The sequence below is a fragment of the Leuciscus leuciscus genome (assembly GCF_965113295.1).
Source record: "Leuciscus leuciscus genome assembly, chromosome: 3".
Classification (NCBI taxonomy): Eukaryota; Metazoa; Chordata; class Actinopteri; order Cypriniformes; family Leuciscidae; genus Leuciscus; species Leuciscus leuciscus.
Window position 1 is genome coordinate 36098073 of NC_138727.1, and position 27220 is coordinate 36125292.

Consider the following 27220-nt stretch of genomic DNA (forward strand, 5'->3'; position numbering starts at 1 on the left):
ACAGGGTTGAAAGCAGGTTCCAAATTTAATGTCTAGCTAATATAAAAGCAATGCAGGCGCTCACTGGTGCTAGTAAATCACTGAAATCAAGAATTACATTGCTAGAAAATTTGGGCACACCTGAAACGTTTTTGTCTTGGAAACGGGTCTTAAAAGCCTTTTGATATAAAGGTTTGTTGATCTAAAAGGGCTAGAAAAGCACTAGACGGTGGGGCAGAGTTCGTAGTTGATAGTTACCCGCTGTCTGGCTATTTTTATTTATTTTTTGGCTGTAATTCACAAAAAGATTACAGACCGTTTCCAACGACCAATTGTTGCACACATTAAAGTATAAAAATAGTATTGATGTGACGTTCGGCACCGAGGCTTCGAAGCTTGTATCAAAAAAACAAAACATCACACACTGAAGCAGTGTATCGGAGCTTGATTCGTTTTGCCATAACCACGTGATCTGTGATGTCCGAAGCTTCGTTTCCTCACACACAGTATTCAGATTCAAAAATAGCGTGAACCCCTTGAGCAGGTTTCGAGTGTTATGCCCTTCGGTAGTAGAAAATGAAAAAAGAAATAGACTTAGCCCTCACGGCTCACACTGTTGAACAAGTCATGTTCCTTAATAAAAAAACTTACACAAAATAAAATGTCAGCTCCCCAGTTCACAAGCACTTCACCATTCCACAACAATTTTCTTTTATTTTGATTATATATGCCTACATGAGCCTTGCCTATGAACTCGTAGGATTAGGACTGAGGCTAAAGTTTATGTGAATAAGGCTGCATTTGTAGATCAACGTAGATTCATAACAATTGTTTCAGTACAAGTGATTAGTCCCATTTATTATTCTTTTTTTTCATAAATTAATTCATAGCCTACAGTTGTTTGTTCATACATTGTATAAGAACTACATCAACACTAACACATGAACTATGAGGATAAATTTGTGGTTTACAGAGCACAAAGTGATTTATTAAATGTAAAAAACACGAGAGAAAAAAAAAGGTCTTCTTGGGCAGAAAGGCAGCTTTTCCACCTTTTGACCACAAGATGTTGTTAGTGTGCAACGTGTTGAAAAGCTTCGAGTAATGAACCATTTTGCGATACAGTCGAGGGGGAAAGCCCCAGTGCTTCATTTCACCATCACTAAAAAATGTATTTAATTTCGCTAGCTGATCTCAAACGTTGGCCGGAGTGAGATCCAATCAAAGCTTGTGTTGTTACCTTGTTAAATTGATTTGGCCAATCACGTTATTCGTTGAACCGGAGTCATTCTGAAGCCATGAGTCTACAACCCAACCTGGAGAGACCGGTGTATCTCGGCAAGACGACGTCAAGGTAAGATTTGTTTTACAATGATTATACACCCCTATATCTTAATGCTTTTCATATAAGTTGTATTTAAAGACTGCAAGCTATACTTCGCCCTGAATATATGCGTTGTCGTTGATGAGAACATTATAGCCATGATGAAAAATTGTTGGTAGTGGAGCAGTAAAGCTAGGTCTAACGTTACGTTGCTTAGGCTAATCCAAAATAATCATTTGTTGCATGCACAATGAACTAAGCAAAGAGTATTAATATACAGGATTTTTTTTATTCTTATTTATTCTATTTTTTATTCTTTTTATCTTGATGTATCTTTTCTGTACGTCTTTGTAAAGCGCTTTGAGATGCAACTTTTAAAGCTGCTTTAAAGTTTATTATTATTATTATTATTATTATTATTAATTACGGGAAAATATTGAAACGGGAAGACAGCTGAAAATTTGTCTAAATAAGGGAGAATCACGGGGGGAACGGGAGGGTTGACAGGTATGCGCAGGTTGGTTACTAATCAGCATCTTGATATGCCACACCTGTGAGGTGGATGGATAATCTCGGCAAAGGAGAAGTGCTCACTAACACAGATTTAGACAGATTTGTGAACAATATTTGAGAGAAATAGGCCTTTTGTGTACATAGAAAATGTCTTAGAACTTTGAGTTCAGCTCATGGAAAAATGGGGGCAAAAACAAAAGTGTTGCATTTATTAGTTTGTTCAGTTTAGCTAGCTAAACTATTGCAATAATGTAATTCCACTATTGCACAGTGTTGCCGCTTGGCAGCAGAGGCATTTGATCGATTTACCAAAAACTAATTTCATTTTAAAAAAAATTAGTGGTGAATATGTCATCGCAACTTACCTGAGGTGATGTTTCTGATTTTTATTATTTTTTTGTGTGTATGTGATATAGGCTGGTCCTTGTTTGTTACTGACATTTTAGTTTGCTTTCAGCAACTACCGACAAGAGACAGCAGTCTGTCAAAAATCGCGCCACAGAAAAAAACTGCATATCATGTGACTTAACCAAAGCACATCATTGGCTAAACTAAGGCAAAAAACACGAGAATGTTTTCTTAAAGAGACAGTGACAAGGAAATTAACACAAAGAGTATGTTGCCATATGGCAACGCCATGCAGTAGAGGGTTAAGTTAAAAATGTATTAAAGAAATACAATTGCATAATTAAAGTGCAACAGAAACCAGGAACAAACAAAGAAGAAGAACACACACACACAAAAACTGTGTGAAAATGCCAATTTGTACCACACTAGCCATGACAAAAGTACAGCATCTGATCTTGAGCTCTCTGACTCTTCACAGTAATCTATTTCTAAAGTTTTGGAGGGAAATGGAAAAGAAAGTAGCCTAAATTACAGCAATTTATTACAACCATTAAAGCTTATTAGCCAGAACTTAAGCCTCATCAAGTTTCTCCTGGATACTCTATGCACTTTGAAGATAGCAAACGCAAACAAACATGCATACATTCCCCGATCAGTACCATGTGTAGCACATTTATTTTGTCTGTCAATATCCTGAGCATAGTCAATGCATCTCATGAATTTCCAATGCCTTTAAGCCACATATGCCGAATTTTCCACAGAACAGCAACAAGCTTTGAGAAAGGCCTTCAACTGTTTTGTACGGTCTCTCTCTTTTTGTATTCTACTCCTTTATTCTTTCTTTTTCTTTTTTTAATCATAAGCTCTTTGATGTGATACATTATATCATCATTTTCCTTTTTAGCAAAGAAGATGAATACCAAAGTGGCCTCACATTTATGCCGTAAAGTCATTTTCATTGACAAAGAACACTTGAGGAAACTTTATAGCTCTAAAGTTCCAACTGAGAAGAAAATAAATTACATTTGAGATCTTTTTAATAACTAAGTTGTCTCTCCTAGACAGCAATAAGAATAAATGCAGAGATCTCCTGTGTTAAAAGGGATATCAGTGATGTCTCAAACTAAATCAAATTCAGATTTCAATTCCAAAATCTTCCAAATTATCTGAGCTATGCTATCAGCATTTATTTTTCAACTAAGAACTGATCTCCAAGTCATCTGAGCGATGAAAGATCAACTAAAACTAGGCACTTTCTGAATTAGGCATATATAAACTGATGGGGGCTCTCATTATTACGGGAGCAAAGCGATCTCAATACCTCACTTTTCAACTTGGTTCAGTATTGTAAAGAAACCTTCCAAGACACCAACACATCCTGAACACACTTAAGGGCGGTTCACACAGAATACATTTTTGCTGTTTTGCGGGTCAGTGAAATTGAAAAAAAGAAAAGAAATGAAAGATTTGAATGACACTGTATATTTAATAGAAACATTAAAAAATAGCAAAAGCACTAAAGACAACCCCCCTTGTGTTAGATCTTTTTTGAGCACTCATTCTGCACTTCCTCTTCTGTTCTAATTCTAGTTCTGTGTACATTAGTGTTAATAAAGCCATCAGGGATTGTGAAGGAGGATGGGAGTTATGTCTATGTGTATATACGCAGTGCATTTGTATCATGGACTTCCAAAGGCTTGTTATCTGAAGAGAAGTACACAGCAACATGTGTATTCTATCTCTATCATCCCTTTGTCTGCTTTCTTAGCAAACTTTTTATGCATTTTAGCCATTTATTTACATGACAATGGCATTTTGGGGGCCTGAAAACAGCTTTCAAAGAGCAAAACAAAACAAAAAACAATTATCATCTACATGTAAACTGCAAAAACATGAATTTGTGAAAAATGGTGACGTCATGCTCATGTGTATTAGACTTGTAGTTTTTCTTTACAAAGTTACATTAGACACGTTTCCATTTCAGATTTGAGCAAAACTTTTGCAATATTTTCTAATGTCGAATAAAAAACTATTGCGAAATGACGGCGTTTCCATTAACAGATGTCATGCGACTAAAACGTCCTTTTTTTCCTCTCGCGATAAGTCATTCCAAAAATCATGGCAACGGATATTGATAGGTTTATGTATGTCCCTATATCCCTATATCCCAGCCACTGCACTACCCATTATTTTTAATCGAAGGATACGTAGGTATATTATCCAAGCATTACTGGCAAGGAAAGCCCCTTATACTTGGCAGTGGCCACGTACGGGGTGTTTATGGGTGTTTCTCCCTCATATGTGCTTCAAGGTCTTGATAAAGTGTGGCATTTCTTTGTTGTTAAGAATCCAGTATTCCAGTAATACTTTACTTTAATACAAACAAACATGCACACATACCCCAATCTGTACCATGTGTAGCACATTTATTTTGTCTGTCAATATCCTGAGCAAAGTCAATGCATCTCATGAATTTCCAATGCCTTTAAGCCACATAGATGCCGAATTTTCCACAAAACAGCAACAAGCTCTGAGAAAAGCCTTCAACTGTTTTGACGTAGGTTTATTATCCAAGCATTATTGGCAAGGAAAGCCCCTTATTCTTGGCAGCGGCCACGTATGAGGTGTTTATTGGTGTTTCTCCCTCATATCTGCTTCATGGTCTTGATAAATTGTGGCATTTCTTTGTTAAGAATCCAGTATTCCCATAATACTTTGTCTTTTAAGAGTTGAATGTCTCGTTTTCTGTCCAAACATACCGCACCATCTACTTCAGGTGACTGTAAATGCGCAAAAACTGTTTCCATTGCAGTTTTGCGAAATATTCATTTTTCGAATTGCCTGAAAAACCACTTCATGTGAGTGTAAAAACTTTTTTTTTTTTTCAGGTCAGAGTTTGTTGGTTCGAGTTGGCTTTCCATGTTTGCTGTTGCCATTTGAAATATCTCACAGACCACAAGAACACTCAGAGCATGAACAAATCAAGTTTATGTCATAAACCATGATGAATGAATCCTCAGAAGTGGCTTGGTGCTCTGGTGTTCAGCACCAGGTTTAATGGGAGGAAATAAGAGTACAAGAGAAGATTTCCATATCTATGGCATAATTGGAAAACTTTCACACATATTTGAGACAGTCTCTGCGTTTGGAGCACCGCCTTGAATGATGTGTCGAACCCCTATTGTTTTATTGTAGAGGAAATGTCTGCAAACTGCTGCTTGGTTGAACGGTGAATAAAAGATGGATTTTAAATGGCTTTTTTCTTCTTTTAGACCAGTCTCTGTCTCTTGTGCTCTCTGACTTCCTGTTTAAGCAGCCGGAGGCTAAGAGCATATAGCACATACTAAGATGGAATATAAATTACTTCCTGTTATTTTTTTCCCCTTGCTGCGTCCAGACAGGTCATGAAAACCATGCCCTGATCTGTCATTTCACTACGGGTCTCATTTGTATTCATAGGTATTCATATGTAAATCATTCACACAGACAATGAAATGTGCAATAACAACTATTGACAGTGATTGAAATTTAGAGATATACAAATAGTTATCGATGCTAGAGACACTTTTCAAAAGTGGGACTCTCATTCATGAATAAATCATGGAGACAAAATTCAGATAGGAATATTAAAAGCAGTGAAAGTCATTTGCACTCTTAATATGGATTAATTTAAATAGCATCAAATCTTAACCTCATTAAATGAAATATAATTGAAAATATCAGTCACAACGTGTGCATCACTCATTTACAAATGTGTGAGTGTGTGTGTTGCGGTATTAAACATTTAATTAATGTTCAATGTGTACCTCAAAGAATTAATAAACATTTGTGTGTCAAGAAAGAAAAGAAAAACATTTCAGCATCTATCCAAAAAGATGAAAATGATTGCATGCTAGAAATACAAAGTTCTGTCATAAAACTCTAGGTGGTGCAGGCTGACAGGTCTTTAAAGGGAAAGTTTGCCCAAAAATAAAAAAGTTGTCATCACCTACTCACCCTCAAGTTTTTCCAAAGCTGTATGAGTTTCTTTCTTCTGCTGAACACAAAAGAAGATATTTTGTACAATGTCGAAAACTAGAGTAGAAGGTACCCATTGACTTCCATAGTATTTATTTTCCCCATACTATGGAAGTCATTGGGGTCCACCAACTGTTTGATTAACCATATTCTTCAAAATATCTTATTTTGTGTTCAGCAGAAGAAAGAAACTCATACAGGTTTGGAACAATTTGAGGGTGAGTAAATAATGACATAATTTTACTTTTTGATTTTAACTACCCCATCAATCTGCTTGCAATCACATCATTCTCTATAGTGCACAGCTGATTGGTTCCTGCTGTATCAGCAGCCAATGAGCTTGCTGCTCAACTTTCAAATACTTGGCCAGCGTTTGCAGTGCACTTCAGAAACCCTCCACCTTCCCCAGCTCCACCTGTATAGATCTGCTATATGTCATTTATGTCATTTTTTTACAGCAGAAGCATGTATGCTTGCTCACAACAGTGTGTCATGTATGTATTGGCAGTAGCAAGTCCCGTAACCAACAACAACAGCATCACCAGCAGTGTAGCAGATCTATTCCACCAATACCAAACACATTAATATTAGCATATCTATTAACATGCCAAACACTATGAGATTTAGCATCACATTTTGGGTATAAAAACCTACAAATACAAATGAGATCATGTTGATAATTTTTTATGTAAATGATAATCACCTCAGATTTCTCTGTGGAAGGACAAATAAAATGTAGGCATAAAAAGAGGGCAAAACTGTCAGTGCCATTTAATTGAATTCAAAATTTTAAAGTTAAATATGTTGCGTGATCCATCATCATTTTTGAATGGTTTGATTGTTCTCTTCGTCTTTCGGTTGTTTATGAAAGAAATTAAATAAATGAATAAAAACTTGGGACGTAAATTAAATCAATCAATTAAATTTACCTAGCGAAGCATGGAATAAACAAATAGTGGGATGGACGTATTGCAGACATGGAGATGGAGACAGGGACCATGCATGGTTCCATGAGCAGATTATGTGCGCCGTGGCCATGCATCTCAATTAATATGCCAAATGTAAAATTGGTTTACTTGCTCTTGACTGGGTTTTCCAATTTATTTGTGTAGAGCATTACAGAGAAATGTTTAACAAATGTTTCTGGGATCTAATGAGTGTTTTGAACATACCCTTAACACATTTGCCCTCTTATATGTACCCATTTAAAGATTAGCCTTGTTTAAAGACCATGTCTGAAAGGAACAAAATAGAAGCAGAAGAAGATATGATAAGAATTCTTCTTTTAAGCAATATCACAAAAGCAAAAATCCTGTGGCTGCAGATAACGGAAAATCACAAACAAAGCTTAAAATAATACAGCAATGAATATTACATGTATTCAGAATAGCCTCGCACTACAGAATACTTGAAAAATTCCATTCCATTTCTAATCTAACTAGTAGTCAAACATTCTTTTGTTGTTGTTTTTAAAAATTTTTTTATGAAACTTCAGATATTTACACAACAAAATAATCTGGGGGCCATGAATGTTTAGTGAAAGTGATCTAAAATGCCATAGTAGTATACTTAAAGGTACAATATGTAACTTTTTTGCTTTAAAAATAGCAAAAATCACTATATCTATGTTATATATATTTTTTTTAGTTGTGTACTTACATTATCCGTACTGTTTCCAACAACTATCAAACCAGGAGAAATTTGTAATTTAATTCGAAGACGCGTACCGTTTCTTTATTTCCGTTTTGTCGCTGTCAATGGCGTCATATCCGCGTTCTCCCTGGTTTCCGCACGTACTGCCATAGTAACCAAGGCGACAGACGTGGACAACTGTGTAGTTCGTAATGTCTATTTGCACGCTGTTGTTGTTTCGTACAAACATTATGGACCATGGCAAGCAGACTTTGGATAAAAAAGGAGAACTAAAACGAGAATCAATATCAGCGCGGTGTTTTCGAGATGCCTAGAGCTCCCATAGACACTATATAAATGAGAGCTCCACGTCCGAGACTTCGACCGCTCCTACATGTACTTTATTAAACAGGTGAGTACATTTACATAAAACTAATCAATGTTATATAGTTCAACAATGATAAAATGTTAGAATATGATCTGTATGTTATTCTAATGTTGATCTAGCTAGCTTACTGCTAGTCTCATACAGACAAACTAACACATACATTTCAACACATTCAAATGCAGTTTAGTGTGATAGTGTAATGTTATACCAAGTGAAACAGCGCTGCGTTACCTCACAAGTTTAATTTGTCTAATAAACTGACCTGTGAGTTGTAATTCTGCACTTGCGTGTAGTTCGGTAGAATGAAATGTCCATATTTTATATATCCGCGCGACTCGCGTCGCGTGTGGAGCTGATAGCTGTCTCTTAGCAATCCCGAACTGCTTCATATCACAGTCATGATAAAAACATCTATGTATTTACTCATCCATAAACATTATTAGATCGGTCGGCTTGACGTTGACGACAAGATCCATAATTCTTAGCAAGTGTTGCGTCATCAAACTAGGCCTTTGTTATTGTAAGAGGTTAGCGACCCCTAGCGGCGAAAAAAATGACATAGTGTACGTTTAAAGTGCAAAAATAATATATAAATAGTAAACTATAAGTATGATGTTATGTTCACTTAAATAAAACTTACAAGTATACTTTCAGTATAAAACTACTAAACTATTAGTATACTTCAAACTGTACTTTCATAAACTAAAATATGTGCTACAAGTATTTAACTAGTAAACTATCAGTATACCTACAGTATACCTACCAAGTATTACTTAAAAGTATACTTTTATACACTAAAGTGGACCAATTTAGTCGTATTAGTATACTACTAATAGTACATTGATATCAGTATACTTACAACTTAAAAATATGCTTGAACTTTCCTTATTAAAGGTATAGCGGAGGATGTTTTACTTCCTGGTGGGTAACCTATACTATTGGTCCTCCTAATTGTCAATCATTCTGGTGAATCAATCAAACTTTTCAAAAAGTGGAGAGGGCGGGTCTTATCTAAAATTTGGAAAGATCCTCCGCTACACCTTTAAGTATATTAAGTATACTTAATAAAATTAATTTGAAGTATTGCCAGTTTAATTTTTGTAAGCCTTCTGTTAGCCTTCACATCACCTCAGCTAATCCCGCCTCTTTGACCATTTTCGGTTATCCGGGAGTGACGCTCTGCCAAGATGGCGACGGCCGGCTCCGTCCACTTTGGGCTTCAATAATGCTCTTTAGAAACCTACGAGTGACGTCAAGGACACTACAAACATATTTTATTACAGTCTATGGTTGCCACAGGTATGTGTTTCCAATGAGCTTGGGGTTTTCATTTCAGTTAGGAAGCCTTTGTAGGAAGTAGCTTTGGAACAGTGAAATTTTTGTTCAGATGAAAAACAAGGATTCTCACAACAACATTTTTGTTATGTCTAAATAAATATTGTATCTGTGGAAGACAAAAGAATATATCTTCAAAAACAATTCGGTCCATTCAATGAAAGTAAGTGGGGTCCAAAACAACATTGGACCTAATTTACTTCAATTGTATATATATATATATATATATATATATATATATATATATATATATATATATAAAGGTCTTCTGCAGAAGAATGTAATACAGTTATGGAGCAGCATGAGGCTGAGTAAATGATGACACAATTTTCATTTTCATTCTATTCAAGTCCTCTTAAACATCGACAAACACGTATACACATGCTCTTGCACACTCTACTGTCAATTATTCATTTCTTTATCTTTTCCCTGCTGCTCCTCTCAGGGTGGGTCTGCATCTATCTGTCATTTCCTCAGTCTCTCCCTGCCTCCGTTTCCCCTGAGGCCGTCTCCAGATCAATGTTAGTGAATGACTAGCCTCCAGCACTTCCGCTGAGTCAGAAAGGTGGGAAAATATGGTGAACAGCGAGGGAGAAACCACCCCCTCTTCCAAAGAAGTTGTCCAACCGTCTATCTCTCCGTACCTGCAGCCTCTGTCAGAACCCCTCCCAGGATACAGCCTGGATAAACACGAACCGGGACAAGCGTCTGAGGTAATTTGTGTCATTGTGAGATGTTCCAGTCTGTTCGGAGTAAATCTGCACACGCGCACAGGCTAAAGCCAGCCGATTCGTCTTCATTCATAACAATCTGTCATAACTTGGCCATGTCGAGATTTTCAGGGGAAAGAGTCTTTACCCCGTCTCCCTTCCCACTGCTTTGGGCTAAATGAAAACCAAACAGAGCATAGCGCCGCGTGTGTGTGTGTGTGTGTGTGTGTGTGTGTGTGTGTGTGTGTGTGTGTGTGTGGGCTAGCAACTACATCCACTGTAGTACGTCTCTCCATGCTTTGGAATTTCCATATGTCTCTGTGGTTACTCCTGCCATCCATCACAATTGTTCTGTAGGCAAGACAGCTGTCCTCGCCTCGGGAATATTCACAGCCCACCAGCCCATCAAATTACATCTAATTCCCTTTCAGTCAAGCCTGAGACTCCAAAGAGAAGTTCAAAACGGCCTCTGACCGTCGCCGCAAGGGAATTCGGGGGCAGAGTTGTTGTTGTCGGTGGCGGCAGTAAAATGTGACTCCAGTCGCGCTGCACCCTTTTGGGGAAGGTGAAAAAGTCTGGGAGTTAGAGGGAGTCAGTGACATTTAAGAATATTAGACCGGAATCAAATTTTCTTTGTGACAGAAGAGAGAAGGTCAACAATAGTGTGAGACATCATTAGCGCTTTGTTTTGGGAGGCACGGAAAAGGCATCAAGCAAACATCTATCTTCTTTCTCTGGTTTCTGTTTTATCTTTCACTTTTTTTTCTCTTGTTCTGTTCCAAACTGTAGTGAGCTGCCTTGCTGTCTACTGTACATATGCAGATGCCTTCTAAGTTAGCATTCTAACTGAACCTGATTTGGAACACTCTAGTCGTTGGCATGTTGCTAACAATGTGATTCTCTAACATGCTTAAAAATACATAACATACACAAATATTGTGTAAAATAGTTACACTTTTTATCATTATTTTTTTTCAATATTTAATAAATTATAAGCATACTCACAATATTGTCAACAATATTTTTTTTCTGTTATAAAAAGTGTATACGTATGTGCATTCACGCCATTTTGGAATTACTGCATGAGATTCTGACTTGAAAAAAGCATTCATGTCCTATGAACTCGTAATTCCGTAATTGTAAACTCTTTTTCTGAGAGCTCCGACTTGTACCATGTGGACGCTGTACCACCTGACCACTGCAGATTAAAAGAGTGCAACAGTCTGGCTCCAAAAGTAAGAAGTCCATGCAATTTCTCCATATGGAAATAGATTTTTTTTAACGATAACTTATAAACCTATAAAAACAGACTGACTGTGAGTTACGACGTTGTTCATTTATGGTATTTGCTTCTGCTGAAGCCGCCATCCTGCGTTATTTTCAGCTAATTTAACAGTGGAATTCCTGGTGAAAAAATACATTACCCATGATGCTGTACAGAAAATTACACCAATCAGAAAAAAGCAACACGCTCCAAAAAAGCTCTTTAGCTCCACCCACTCACATCACGTTTGTGTATATATATACATATTTTGCAATAAACTTAAAATATATGTTTTTATACATATAATCAACATTTGTAAATGAGTAGTTTTATATTTCTCCATTTTTAATGTGATTATGCTGTTCGCAGTGCTTTATGGGATTGTAGTTTTTGTACCTTTGTCTTTTTGTCCAATTTTTTTACAACTTTTTTGCTTCAAATCAAAGGTTTGTAGTGTTGTGATTCACCTCATAGCTGATTGGCTTGGTTCATGGCTCATAACTCTCTCACAAAGATTACTTTAAAGTCCCTATGGGAATAGTTAAAAATAGTTAAGGGGGCAGGCACAGAGTTGCCATAGAAACGCATAATTCCGAGTCCGAGGACGTGAACAGCTCCGAATAGAACATCACGAATTCTCATCGCATAACGTAATTATGACATGGCGTAATTCCAATAATTAACTACTGTTAAAGATCTGCAAAAAATATAGAGACATAACACTTTAAAGTATAGTAGCTAGCGCAGAGATGAATAATTATGCCTAATTATCATTAATAAGGCTCTTGCATTTATTAATAAGACTAATTTGCATAAACCTGAATGCTACCAAACTTTGTTGCATTGCCAAATAGTTGCTGCCACTCATGTATCTCCAATATTCACTGAAAATAGGTTTGCTTTGTCGTTGCAATTCTCCACTTGTATGAATGGCCCTTTAAAACGCTGCCTACACAGACAGCTCACTAGGTTTTGGAGCATAGCCGCTGTCTGCATTCTCAATGTTTTTACTATATCTCTCTCTTCACCTCTGCTCATTTAACTGTCCCTTTGTAGCGACTGGCGACTCAGTTTGTACACGGCCGGTCTCCTGCATAATTAAACACAGCCAGTCTTTTGGGACGGTTTGTTTATGAGGGAGGCTCATTCCATCCCAGCTGTTGTGGTGCGGTACTAAACCTCCCCTCTGCAGATCCATCCGCAGACCTCCTGTTCTGTCCTCAGTCGATCCCTGTGTAACGTACATCCACGTTTGGTGGGTGAAACATTGTTTATGGGGCTAATGTGCAGAGGGCAGCAGTAAAGTATTAGAAAAAGGAAATAGCGGACAGTGCTTTTCGCAAATGAGCTTATGCAGCAGTTTTGTGATGCTAATTTTTTGATAAAAGATGCAGACTACATCTGGCACACTTGCGCCTGGGGCACTTTTTAAGGATGTCTGTTTTTAGCACTTTGTGTGTCCTGGCTGCCGTTACGGAATTGTGAGCCACATCATCAGAAGACAGCGAAACCGAGCACAAACGCTAAGTGAGGACGGGTGTGGGAGCTGCATCATATCAGTTTTCTGCCCACTTCACATTCTACGCTAGGGCTTTTGTTCCATGGGGGCCCACTTTGTTGGCTCACTTAAGGAAACTAGAGTGTAATTTATTTGATGTTGCATGGCATGTTGCCAGACGGTCTTGATATTCTCGTCTTTTTTACTCTACATCACCCTTCTCCGCTTCAACTGATAGCAAGCAAGTATAATAGAAACTGCATCACTACTGAGTGTAAGTGACACCTCCTGTAAATCAAGCTCCATAATAAAATAAAATAAAATAAAATAAAATAAAATAAAATAAAATAAAATAAAATAAAATAAAATAAAATAAAATAAAATAAAATAAAATAAAATAAAATAAAATAAAATAAAATAAAATAAAATAAATAATTAGTAGTAATGTTTGATGTTGTCAGAGACAAAGACAAAAATGATAAAGATACTACCAATGCACTAATTACACACATATATATATATATATATATATATATATATATATATATATATATATATATATATATATATATATATATATATATATATATATATATATATATATAATTAGTGCATTAGTGCACTACATATATATTTGAAGACGAAAAATCGAGATTATTTTAAAAAATCCAATCATAGTCAATAATTTTGGGGGATTAATCCAATTAAGCTGCTTTACTAAATAAAATGTTTGAATATTAAATGTCATTTAGTCAGAGTAAAACTGCCTAAAATGAATAAATATTACATGACAAAATATTTACTAAATTTAACAGATATTTTTGTCAAAACACACATACAAAACATATTTTCAATTTAAGACTCAATTTCAATCAAGATTTAAGCATTGATGACTAGGATTGACTATTGTGTCCACTAGGTGGAAACATTTATATTTGGAATTTTCGCTTTTAAGAACTAGACCATGAAGAGAACAGAAAATGGCAATAAGAAAACAATAGACAAGGTGGAAACAAAAACAAGGGATGCACAGTCAGAATTTATTTGCATTTGTACTAAACAATAAAATAAAATAAAATAAAATAAAATAAAATAAAATAAAATAAAATAAAATAAAATAAAATAAAATAAAATAAAATAAAATAAAATAAAATAAAATAAAATAAAATAAAATAAAATAAAATAAAATAAAGTTAAGTTAAGTTAAGTTATAAAATTTAATTAAATTAATTTTTAATGTTTTTAATTAAATAAAATGTTACAAATAAATGTAAAAAACAAAAAAAAAACAAGATGTGCAATCCTCTACAGGTCAGCAGTAGTATCACCAAACAGCCACGTGTCTAATGCACCCATAGTGGCCAAAGAAGTTCACATTAAAAGGCCAGAACACCTGACCATGTAACAGCAGGCAGAAAAGTAAGACATACCACAGACTTGGATCCCGGACACAGCCTAGATCAAGCTATCTGTCTGCAGAGTAAGTATAAATGTGGCCTCTGTGGTGTGTATAGCTCTGTGCATTCCCTGTAGCTTATACGTGCCAATCAAACCCAACTCTTCATTACTGTAAGGTTTGTGTCCTGTTGTGACTGTTTCCAAACCTTAGCGGTCAAATGATGTCCCTTGGCAATTGGATATCTCTTTCTTATCAGCTATCAGTCTATAAAGTGCCTGCAGCCTCATTATCAGCTCATAGTTTGGGAACCGTTCTCATTCTAACCCTCCATCATGCATTCGCTGTGTTTGTAAAGGTGAGAATCAGACTTTGGCCTCAGATCAAGGCACACAACAAATCATAATAAATAAAACAATCATGAGAGCTTAGCTTAGTTATAATGATTATAATTATAAGGATTTCTTTACCTGGTCAGAATTTGAGGAAGGAGGAGAGAACATGGCCATCTTATACCAGAAATCTAGAAACTTTATTCTTTAAATTAATTTTAATATAACTATAACGCACCGATACAAAATTCCTCTGCCGATACTGAAAGTAAAAGAAATTCTTAAAGGGGACATAACACACACAGTTTCTGCCAATCTCATGTTAATCTTGTCTTTAGTCTTTAGTTTAAACTCTAGTTTAATCTAGTCTTTAGTTTTATCAGATTTTATAATAGACAGATACAGCTGTACCGCTTCTTTCCGAAAACAGTCGAGCTCCTGGAGGAAAAGAGTCAAGAGCACGCGCGGCTTTTCCGTAGCCATCGTCTGCAAGCTGTGACATCGATATAAATAAAACAGAAACCAAAACTTCATTGTCTTAAATTAACTATGGCTAACAATCAGATCCAGCTATACATCTTTGATCCACAATGTTTGTGTGTGAGTTGTTTGGAGTGGTTTTACAATAAACAAATTGACACTTATGGTGGTCAGCTAAACAAATTAAACATGCACAATACATCATCGCATTATCCCTGGATAACTTTTGATTCACTATTTGTTTGTGTTGTTTACATTGATATGCACTTACGTGCCAAACTGAATCCACTGTTCCCATAATGCTGGGTTCTTTCCAAATCTTTACCAGTGTAAATAAATCAGAATGCACGAAATAGCATTAGACATCCCCTTTAAGGAAAATTACACCTCTCCCAACTAATGCTGTAAGCTATACAAGGAACTGTCTCATTTGGGCCATTACTGAAGGTTAAAAATAATAACAGAGCTAATATATATATATATATATATATATATATAATTAACAATAAATAAGCCCCTCTATACTGTTTTTTAAAGCTAACTAATGAGATAAATGCAACAATACGTGACAGTTCACAATGTTTTACAGAAGTCTTTTCACAGTTGAAACATTGAGTGATTACATGACGAGATTAATTTCAGTAAGTTGTACTGTATCTTTCAACATAACTTTTAATTTTCATGCATGTTCTTTCATGCTTTAACTTGTATTAAAGTGGAAAAGACTATCGCTTTGTGCTGCCGCTTGAACTGAGGCACCACAGCGTTCTGTCACGTCACATTTAAGAGCGTCAAAATGTCATTTATTGTTTGAATTGTGTGATAAAATGGACAGAATTTGAAAGCTGAGACTTTGTTGCTTATCAGAAGTAACAAAGCACAAAGATCTTTGCGATTATTGGATGGGAGGGACGATACATATAATGTTTGGTGTAGGGAAAAAACACGGACCTGGCAACCCTGGCTTGAACTACAGGTGATTCATAAAATATGCCTGCTTTAACATCGCCATTTTTTTTAACTGTTAATGCGTTATTGTTGCCTTAACTTTGACAGCTCTAAATTCAACACCAGAGACTTTTTATTCACACACACAGTAGCCTATGAGTTGAAGTGTTACACGTGTTTCTGCCCCCTTTTGATTGACAGGATACAATTGACTCTGATGATCGGTTATATTTAAACAATCGGCTGTTTAGTTGTGTCAGTTTAGTTAGAATGTTCAGTCGAAAATTTCAAGAAGTTATTTGATTTAGAATCATCAGGCATATTTTCACTTTTGAGCCAAGTGGATTCAGATTGTTTGAACTTAAATGAACAAATCGGAAAAAAAGGAAAACAAAAAGCAGACAAAACAAGCAAACAAAAGCAAAACAAAATAAATTAAAATGTCACAGTTGGGTCAGGATTTAAATTAACACTTGTATTCACTACTTTAAAGTAGTGAACAACTAAGTTTTTTTAGTTTTTTTTTTGTTTGTTTTTTTAGTTTGTTTTTTTATTTAGTCTTCTAAAAGAAGAAAAAATAATAATAATAATAGCAAATGTTCAAAATATGTTAACATTGCTATTTATTAGACAAAAACTGAAAGTATGTACAATTGACAATTTCTTTTAAAAAAATAAATAAAAATTTAGCTTTGACTAGCTCAAGAGAACATGCATGGAGATCCTCACACAAATGTTTTTTTCTTCAAAAGATCAAGTTTCTCTATTGACATTTTCTTTCCAGATACCTTCTAATATCACATATAAAACAAGAACTAAAATGTTAACAGCAAGATGCAACTGATAGATAATATAAGCAGTTTGGTACAAGTGGAGCTTTCAATGTCGTTTACTAGGGTGGTCTTTCATTAACTGAAAGCTTGAAAGATATTGGAATGTATGGCATCTATGGCTTTATGTAATGATTCTCATTAATAACACCATCTCATCAGCACACCAGCAGATCTCCTTAATGTTTTATTAATGCCGTAATCTGCTAGAGGGTGGAATGTTTCGTAGCTATTCCAAACACACACAAACGAAATTGGATATCTACAAACTAACATGCAATTATGTAATCAGTGTTACATTAATTCAGTCTTATGTCTTCATGTCTTCAGTTCAATAGAAATGATCGCTATTTATTTACTGACATGCAAAAGTGGCACTAAAATATAATTTGCGTTGAAGTGTGAAATTTCGCTAACTTGCGTTATTGATTTTGTTCTTTCACTTAAACAAAAACGGTTTAAAAATGCTCATTATATTGACTTATACAAGTGATACTACATCTATTTTCTGTTTATTTCTTACTAAAACCAGTTCTCATCTTCATAAACCCCAAAGACTCTGCAATGACATTTCCGCTCATGGAAACCAAAGCCCACTGGTCATTGGCACAATTTTTAGCTCATTGGCTTATTGCCATCAGATCATTGCAGGGATGTTCGGAAAATCTCCCTCCACGCATGCGCTATTCGTTTGGAGTTCAGTTTACTGAAATGGGCGAGGAAAACAGAAGCGAGGCCATGACCTTGGACTCTGACCTTTCGACCAGCCAAGGAATTCAGCCTGCAGGTAGAAGAACTCTGGTGGGTCTCTCTGGGTGTAAGAAAGATAATTCAAAGGTACCTCAGCTGAAACCTTGACCTTGGTGTTCGCAAAACCCTCTTCTCTGATAAGGCTCTGTATTTCATGAAAAAATAAAATATATTCCTCTGCATTTACCTTGTTTGTTTGCGCCTTGTTTATTTGCTCTCTCGCTTTATGTAACCTCAGCCAATCCATCATCCACGGTTGGCTTTTCTGGCTTTCTTCTCACCTGTGTTAGGTGCACCATATGGCACATACAAGTAAATGAGTACAAATCTGTATTTGTCTTCATTGCACATGTTCTTTGCTGGCAATGCAGTGAAAGCAGCATTCTGCTCCAACAAATTGAGATGGCTGTTTTGCTCTCCCTCCCAAAAACAATTTATTTAGCAGATCCAGTTATCACCTGAGGTACTTTTTCAAAATGCCTGTTTTTATATTGCGTTACAGTGTCTTTATTTGTGAAAATTTCTAAGGATGTCTTTGTAGCTTGGATACAAAGAAATCCGTGAAGAAGGGGCTTAATAAATTCACATGGCTAAAAGTGCTGCAAAGTTAGTAGGAAACGGGAAATAACCTAATGTTTTCGTCTGCCAAGAGACTCTCCAAGAGACAGCTCATCCGTCAGCATATGTTAATGCTTAATGTGGAAGTTGATGGTCATTTGAGTCATTCTCATTGATATCTTGTGACTTCAAAAAGCTTAAAAGACCATCAGCTAAATCTGAGAAAGAAAAACACTATGAAATGATATTCACAACACACTAAACATGTATTTCCAAGTGAAAGAATATTCAGAGGGAAATACTGTAGGCCAGGACTGGATTTCATCAACTGGGATTTTATTGGATTTGAGAAGTACGCTATGATGTTAAAGGGTAATATATATTATGAGTTGAGTTCACGTCCAAATAATCCTTAATGCCGGATATGCGCGGCACTATGAATGGGCTTCTGGGGATTAAGTGGTTCATGTAAAACTATTTTCTTAACACACAAGCCAGCCAGCATTACATTTTTTGGAAAATTAGAGGATTTTTTCCCCTTTACATACAAGACTGCATTTTAACAGCCTTCTAACTTCTAAACACACTTTTAAACAACCAGCGAGCCAAAGACATAAAACTGTCATTAGAGAACAAAGGAGTACAGAAAGCCTATAGAAACTACCTCTCAATGTTTTTTGTTTGTTTGTTTATTTTTCCCTTACTACAGCGTTCTAAAATGCATGCGGTTATAAACAAGTTGGCATGAGTGAGGCTGAGAATAAGGTCAATTTGGCCTTTTCTAAATTGAATTTCAGCATTAATTAATGAATTGCTTACCAAAAATGATCCCACAAAGATATAAGACTGCAGCATTTATTATCAAGTGCATCGTAAAGTATTTTTAATCAAATGATGCCCTTTAATATTCACAGAGGTCTGACCCTACAACTGTTTCTGACCGCAGCCATGATTACATAAACGGAAGAAAAAATTATTATAATAATAACATGCACTGAAAAATCATGCACAACAAGGGGATGGATGGATGGATGGATGGATGGATGGATGGATGGATGGATGGATGGATGGATGGATGGATGGGTGGATGGATGGGTGGATGGATGGATGGATGGATGGATGTTTAAAAAAAACGATCTTCTATTCTTTCAAAATTAGCCTCAGGGCAACTGAACTTCTTAGAAAATCAAAATTTCTCTTTTCTATGACCTCAGATACAATGCAACTGAACAACAATTACATCAAAGGAAGGTATCACTGATAAATTGTTCATCAGTCACACTGTAAATGTCAGCGGGTTCAGGACATTTAATTATGAATAGATACACAAAGAACATATTTGTTTGCACTGCCGTGATATTTCAGAAGGCCTGTGTTCCGTATCTGCACCGTAACCTAGAAAGATTACTGGGAGCATGTAGGACAAAATTTAAAATGCCACTTAATTCAAAGTCCCATCAGGGGGATACGGCACGCATGCAGACAAGCATCGTTTCACCTCTATTGAAACGCACCAAAGTCGGCTGCGATGCTCTCCGTACACTAGTCCCGGGAGCTAAATGGGATTAGTTACGCTGCAATTAATCCATAATTGTTTTTTTGTCTTCTTCAAACAGAGATCTTTTGTGTTGCAAACAGGCTTTTGTTTCTTCCAGAAAATGTAATTGCATATCTCTGATCACCTAATTTATGAACGGTGTTGACTTTGGCATTGACGATGTCCTTACTTGTACAAACTAAAGGATGGAACTAATCGTAGAACCTGATAAAATTCACAGCTAGAATATATTTCTCCCACATCTTTTATTCCTTGCACTGTTTTGTTTTACCTTTATTCAGCCAGATAAGATTATGTAAATCAGTGTGGTTTCTGAATGCCCCTTGAATTTAGATACTTTTGGCCAATAATTCAGTGCACAAACAAATTATAGGTTTATGACAGACATGCTAATCAATGACTAGAAGATAGTTAACTCCACATCAGCTATACATACATTCATCAACTATCCTGTTGCATTCTACGTCACTTCTTCTTGAGTCTCTCCTTCTTTGTCGGACTCCGGTTTGAACATAAAAGGTTAAACGTTTTTGAAATTTTCAGAGCATGTATGTGTGAGTTAATCGGAGCTGCTAACACACACGAGCTTGTGAGGCTCCGCCCTCTGTGCCGGAAGCAGCAACTCATTTGCACTTAAAGGGACCCACACAAAAACGGCCCGTTTTTGCTCACCCTCAAAAAGGGACAATTTTAACATGCTATAAAAAATATCTGTGGGTAATTTTGAGCTAAAACTTCACAAACACACTCTGGGGACATCAGAGACTTATTTTACATCATGTAAAAAAGGGCATTATAGGACCCCTTTAAACTGTATTTCATGTAGTCCTTTGGTAATTGTGTTCATGGTTTTAAAGGATAAAAAGCCGTTAAGCAGCATGTCCATGTCATCATCTGCCTAATTCGGTTCGATTCTATCAAGTGATGATTGAAATACAAAAATATCAAGGACATTTGCATGGACATAAGTCCGTTGACATCGCCAACAAAAGTTGATAAGCCAATTAAAATGTATATCCGAACACAATAATATAGGCAGTTACATTTTATCATTTGCATTTGGCCTTGTTTTTCTCTGCTGTCTGCAACCCTGTTAAAAAAGACCTATGACCCATTTTTGCATTGTGACCCACCAGTTGAGAACCACTGATATAAAGCATTAGTGTGAGAGGAATTTAGTTTACCACACTTAAAGTCAAATGAAGGACAAATAAACAAAATGCTGCTCATTAAAACAAGGATGTTTCATTAAGACAGGGATATGGCCACATGCCTTTGCCATCTAACGGAAAACAACATGAAGAAAAATCACTGTATCAGATAGCTTATACTGTCTTGTTAGAGGGCATATAAACCTTCCTTCCAGACGTCTGCACTCAAAACAAGACACTCTGAAATAGCACAAACAACTGAATGTAAACCATTGCAGACATACTGAACACAAAGGTTGAATCTTTCCTTTGGCTAAGCTAGTCCTTTTTTATCATACTTCAGGCATTCATTAACTAGTTTTTGGCAACCATAAACAATGGCATCTATGTACTATCTGTACTGCTTTTATTTGTATGTGTGTGTGTGTGTGTGTGTGTGTGTGTGTGTGTGCATCATGTCTCTAATGTTTGGTTTTTCCAAGATGCAGGATGTTCTTGGCCATGATTCCTTGTCCAATTTGTCTTCTGGTTTCCATTGCAGTCTGTTAGCCTTTCCATTCATCTCAATGGCAGTTGCTCAGGTGGCATATTCAGAAGCAGCACTGCATTTAATATTAACATTTGTTTTCAGAGAAGGTATCTTTAACAAGTATGCATTTTGACATTGTGCAATGACATATTTTGTCACTTTTGTAAATATAAACAAGTTAAAACAAGTATAAACAAGTACAAAAATCTGAAAAAGAAAAGTGTACAAAATATAATCTAAAATAATCTAAGTGTTGCTTAAGTAAATATATCTTGTTTCTGTACTGTAAATTTTTTTTTGTAATTTTACAGAAAAAATACTGTAAAAATACTACAGTAGAAACCTGTTAATTGGTTAACTGTAAGTTACCTTTTTGTACAGTAAAACCTATGAATTACCATATAATTTACAGTGATTATATTTATTTATGTATTTATACACACACATACAGTACATATTTGTCAGTTAATGCATCAAAGTTTTGTGCATGTGAGAGTGTGTATATGTGCGAATATGTGTGAATTAGAATTATTGCAATATATCTTTCCAAGCATGGCCCAAGAGGAAGTTATGAAGAGATGTTGGATTAATTTGATTGCATATCTTCTGGCAAAGCACATCCTGCAGAGACGACATCTGACCATATGCTGTAAAAGAGTGTCTAATATTCTCATACTTATTACTAATACCTTTAAGGCGAATATTATATTTTTTCCCATACTAGACTGAAAAGACTTGTAGCCATAATTAATGTTAAAAATACAGATTCAGAAAATGTATGCACTATCTCTCTAGAGTGCATTTCCTCAACTCCCATCATTCCCTCACAACCCACCTCTATTCCACCCCCAAACCTACATTTATTCTCCCATTGATGAATTTAACTGCCTCACGGAGCAGGTTTTCCATCCTCATTAACCTCTCAGTGCTGGCATACCTCAGGGCTATGTTCTCGGCCCTATATATTTCAGTCAATACACCCACTCAATGGTACATCTCCGCATTTCTCTCTCCTCCACCTACCCAAATGACCTTTACTTACCACAGGCTAACCACAGATGGTCCAAACTACAGGCTGTCAATTAGACATACTTCTTCCTCTGAGTCTCAGTATGCTGAATTAACGGTCTCTAGCCTTTCACACATTCTGAACCTGATGGTGGAGTGTCCAACATATTTTTCATCTCCTCAGCCCACATTGTCTTGATTTGTGTGTATTCTAGTGTATAGTGTAATTTACTTGAACTCAAAATTAACTAAATCTGAAAACGAATGATGCTAGACGTTCTCTCAGGAATAGCTTTTCTCAGCCATTTTTATAATGAATTTCAACTTGTCAAAAAGTAATAAAAATGCTTGTAAGTGTGCCTTTTTTCACACAAAAAAAAAAAAAAAAAAAAAAGCCACTGTTTGATTTGATGCAATAACATTCATACATTTTAAGTTTGATTTAAGTGTGCGCATACCTTTTGGGGTTACTGTAGTCCATAGGTAGGCAGTTAAAAAATAGTCAATCTTTTTTTCTTTTTCTTTTTAAACCACATAACAGCTGATTGATCTCTAAACCCTAAAAAAGCATTAAATATGCAATGTTAATATGCTTTTATTTGATTTGTAGCATAAAGCAACAAGCTTTATATGCATTAAAATGTAAGCTACATTTATGCTTTCTGAAACTTAACAAGATCAACAGAATTAGAGGCTATTGCATGTCTAGCCGTGCACTGAAGATAATGCCAAACGTCTGTCCTATAGTCTTTGAGGCAATCTCCCTGGGAGAAAATCTGTAAAACTGTTCATCTGCAAACTGCAATGCTTTGGATTTAGAGCTTCAAGCTGGCTTTTTGTAACCAGCTTCCTCCAATCCATGCCAGGAGGAAAAGCATTGGAAACTGCTGCCCAGAGCAGATGGAAGTGACAGCATTACACATGCATTTCTACAAAGGTAAAGTCACTGAATTTGGGGACAGACGGTGGGAGAATGTCATTCAACCTCAGGTCTCCAAAATAAAGAATTAAGTGATTAGTGATTTTTTTTTTTTTGGGGTGAACATCCAAATTTCTTTCCACATGGTAACAGACTGACAAATCATGTGAATATTGTGTGATTTCTAGTGGTGTATCTCAATTTTTTTTGGCTGGGATGGCCTATGAGGGGTGCCCGACCTGTTACATCCACCTACATCTGGCAGTCAATGTTATTAACCAAAATTCCAGCTGTATGTTAGTGGATAGCAGCAGAAGCAGGGAAACAAAAAGTTATTTATAAGCAGATTGGACGTCTGGGAGCTGCGCACATTGATTGCTGCCGTCGTTTTCCAACACTAATGACAACCGCAACGACCACTCAGTAAAAACAACCATTTTCAATACCTGATCGCCACTCAATTTAACTCAATAATGAAATGAAAACCTATTCAACCTCAATTCTGTCATCATTTGCTCACCTTCATGTTGTTCTAAACCTGTATGACTTTTTTCTGTGGAACATAAAACAAATTAAGGTTCATTTTGTCAAGGATTCTTTTTTCCGTACTATGAAAGTCAGTGGGGCTAATGCTTTGGACCCCATTGACTTTTATTGTACTAATAAATGCAGCCATTTAACTCATTTCTCGACACTGCTTCCTGCTCTGATTTAAAAGCAGATTATATATGGTTTTATTAAAGGTCTAAAATAAAATAAAAAATTTTGAGTTTGCAAATCAAATTGTAGGCACCCATCTAAATATCCCCCCTTTCCTCTATACATTATTATTATATACATTTGGCATTTACTGTAAGGTATAAAGTATGAACACTTAAGGTCGTGCGGGTACCATGTTCTCAGACTAAGACTCAGATGAGGCAGAAATTATAGAGGCATCCATTTGTATCCCACTTTAATGAAGTGACTAAACACCGCCTCGGGCTTGGATCTGAAGAGAACAGTAATGAATCCATTACATGAAAGAAAAAAATAATAATTTTACACGAAGCTATGAGACCCAATGCCTTTTCATGCCTAAATGCACTTCAGGTCCTGCTTGCACAAAGTAGATAAGGAGTCCATAAATAGTGTTTTCTATGGCAATATTTTCTTGCTACATGATGCGTAATTGTTATATTCCAAATGGTTCATGCAAGGGCTTGTTAAAATTAAATTTAACACCAGCAGAAATGTTTATAGAAAAAAAAAAAAAAAAACTTGGGGCTTTTGCAAACTTTGTAAGTGTGGTGCATGCAACAATAATACAGTAATATAATTCATCACTGTTTTCATCAAAACATAATCTGAAACAATCAACTGCAACCCAGGGTAATTTCTGGTAAGCTTTTGGTATCTTACATCCATAGACGCTAATCAAATGTTTTCCTTCCCATTCATCAAAGATGCTGAGGGTCAAATTTTCCCTGCCTAATTCTACCCAGAGGAAAAGTGTACCGCTCAAAATTGTCATTTAGGATAGACTGAGTTTTATTTAAGTGTCTTACTATTTAACAATTTACTATTTAACTTTGTCTGATGTTCGCTCTCATAGGCCTTATTCTACATAAACATTGAACAGAATTTCTACTATTAGCGATAAATTCTAATACTGAGAACATTTTAGAAAGGGAAAAATTCTGGCCACTTAAAAAAAAAAGAGCAAATGTTACAGGAATATTTGTATTATCCTAGGCTCATTAGAAAGCGCTCAGGGAGTTTTCCACTGAAACGAAACACAGATGGCTTTAGAAATTGATGTGCTTACAAACAAATGGGCCATGAACATTGTGGTCTCAAAGAACGGTATATATCCCTAATGCTGAGAAAGATGGCGTAAAAAAACATTTCACAACAACCCATGCAAAAAATTCCACATATGATCATTTCAAGGGTTTAAAAGTGTTCATAAGTTTTCATTCTGGCGTAGATTGTTTTATGCCGATTAGTGCTGGTATATGTTTCCATCCACCTATTTGTAATGCGCATTTTGGGATAAAAAAATAAAAATAAAAAAAAAACGCTGCTTGGAAACGCCAAAATGTGCATAAATCCTAAAAATATGCATAAAAAACTTCTGCGCTCAATTGAGGAAGATACTTTTTTATCCGATAAGAAGACATGACCCTGCGTCTCAATGTCCATACTGTCCATCCTAAACAGTATGTGAGATTAGAATAAGTGTGTCCCAAAGCATATGTTAAAAAGAGGATGCCTGTTAAGACCTGTGTTTATGTTTTTCTATTTCTCTGTGTTCCTCTTCTCTCCCTTGTTTTGTCTGATTTCTAATAGGTTGTCCAATGATGGGGTGTAGGAAAGCCATTGGTTGTCCAGTCGGGGCATGGTCTTTATAAGAACGCTGCTGGAGCTCATTGTTGGTTCGGTCGTACTCGGATTGAGAGCTGATCAAATGATTCGATGATCAAAGTTGAGTGTATTAGTGATGTTAATTAGTTCAAGTGAACGTGCAACCTTGACATCTGAAACCGTTTCCCCCTATGTCTAAACAACATATCCTAAAAGTGTGGAGCGTAGGGGTGTCCTGCCTTGTTTATTTTGAAATTGGTTTGAGCTCTGTTTTTGGCAGGGAGTTAGGTAAGTTCAATGTATTTTCTTTTGTTATTGGATTAGGTTATTAATTCTCTCCGCTTTTCTTTTTTATATTTGTTTTGTTTGTTATTTTGGCCTTTGGGACGACACCCTGAAGAGATGCTCTTTATTTCACTTGTTATTCCTTTATAAATGTATTACTTTTTTGCTTAGATTTGTGTATGTGTTTGATTATCGACCGGAGTGATTCGTTGCTGGGATTCCATTACCACAACCCGACTTTATTTATTACGCCTTTTTAGAGTTTCCTATATTCCCCTAGAGTCGGGGCGTAATAATGCCAGAAGTCCCTGGATGGTCTACTATTTTCAAAGTGTGGATCCGTGCACACTCTAAAGGCGAATATTGCCCACAACCCACTGCCCTTTGGAGGAGGAACTACAAACATGAGTAAAAAAACCTACAAAACATGGTGGATATGCGCGACCAACAGTGAGAGGTTCAGATAAAAGGTTTGAGTGACTAATCAAAATTTAACCTGGTAAAAAAAAAAATTTATTTAATGTTATCCATGTTATATTCCATCTGCAATAACAATGTGGACTTTTATAAATATAACTTTTAAGCATCATTATGCATTTATATGAGGAGAGTCTCCGCATTAAAGACCCGCGACTGCAGATCAACGTGCTTCTGCATTTCTCTCCGATACAGTAAAAAAATTGATTTGGTGAAATGTGGAGGGTTTTAACTGTGACAAGATGATTGACAGGCCAGCTTATGGTGACAGGAAGCGACAGAGAGCAACCGTTAAAGACGCAATTGTATGACGTGATAGTATGTCCAAAAGCTTGTCTACTTTTTTCCTACACACTCAAAAGTATCACATTTTTCTCCACAAAAACACTACATACTTTTAGGGCGTAGTATAAGTAGGAGAATTGAGACGCAGGAATGCACTTCAATGAAAACACATTTACCGAATAAATCCCTCTATGCAAAAAAAACAAAACAAAAAACTCATGCGACTTTGTCCCAACAGATGTGATTGGATAACTGGACTAACCGGCGGACCGATTTCATCGCACATCATCTCAAATGTTGGTTTGATCATTCTGAAATGCCTGAGCCAAAGTCTGTCATCAAAATTATTTGGTTTAATTC

At 36.0% G+C, this 27220-nt stretch overlaps 1 protein-coding gene across 1 annotated transcript in view; it reads right to left on the minus strand.

Moving 5' to 3' along the window:
* LOC309494152 (uncharacterized protein) overlaps nt 1-27220 on the minus strand; it is a 336845-nt gene that overhangs the window by 113934 nt on the left and 195691 nt on the right. The gene's annotated exons all lie outside the window — the stretch shown is intronic.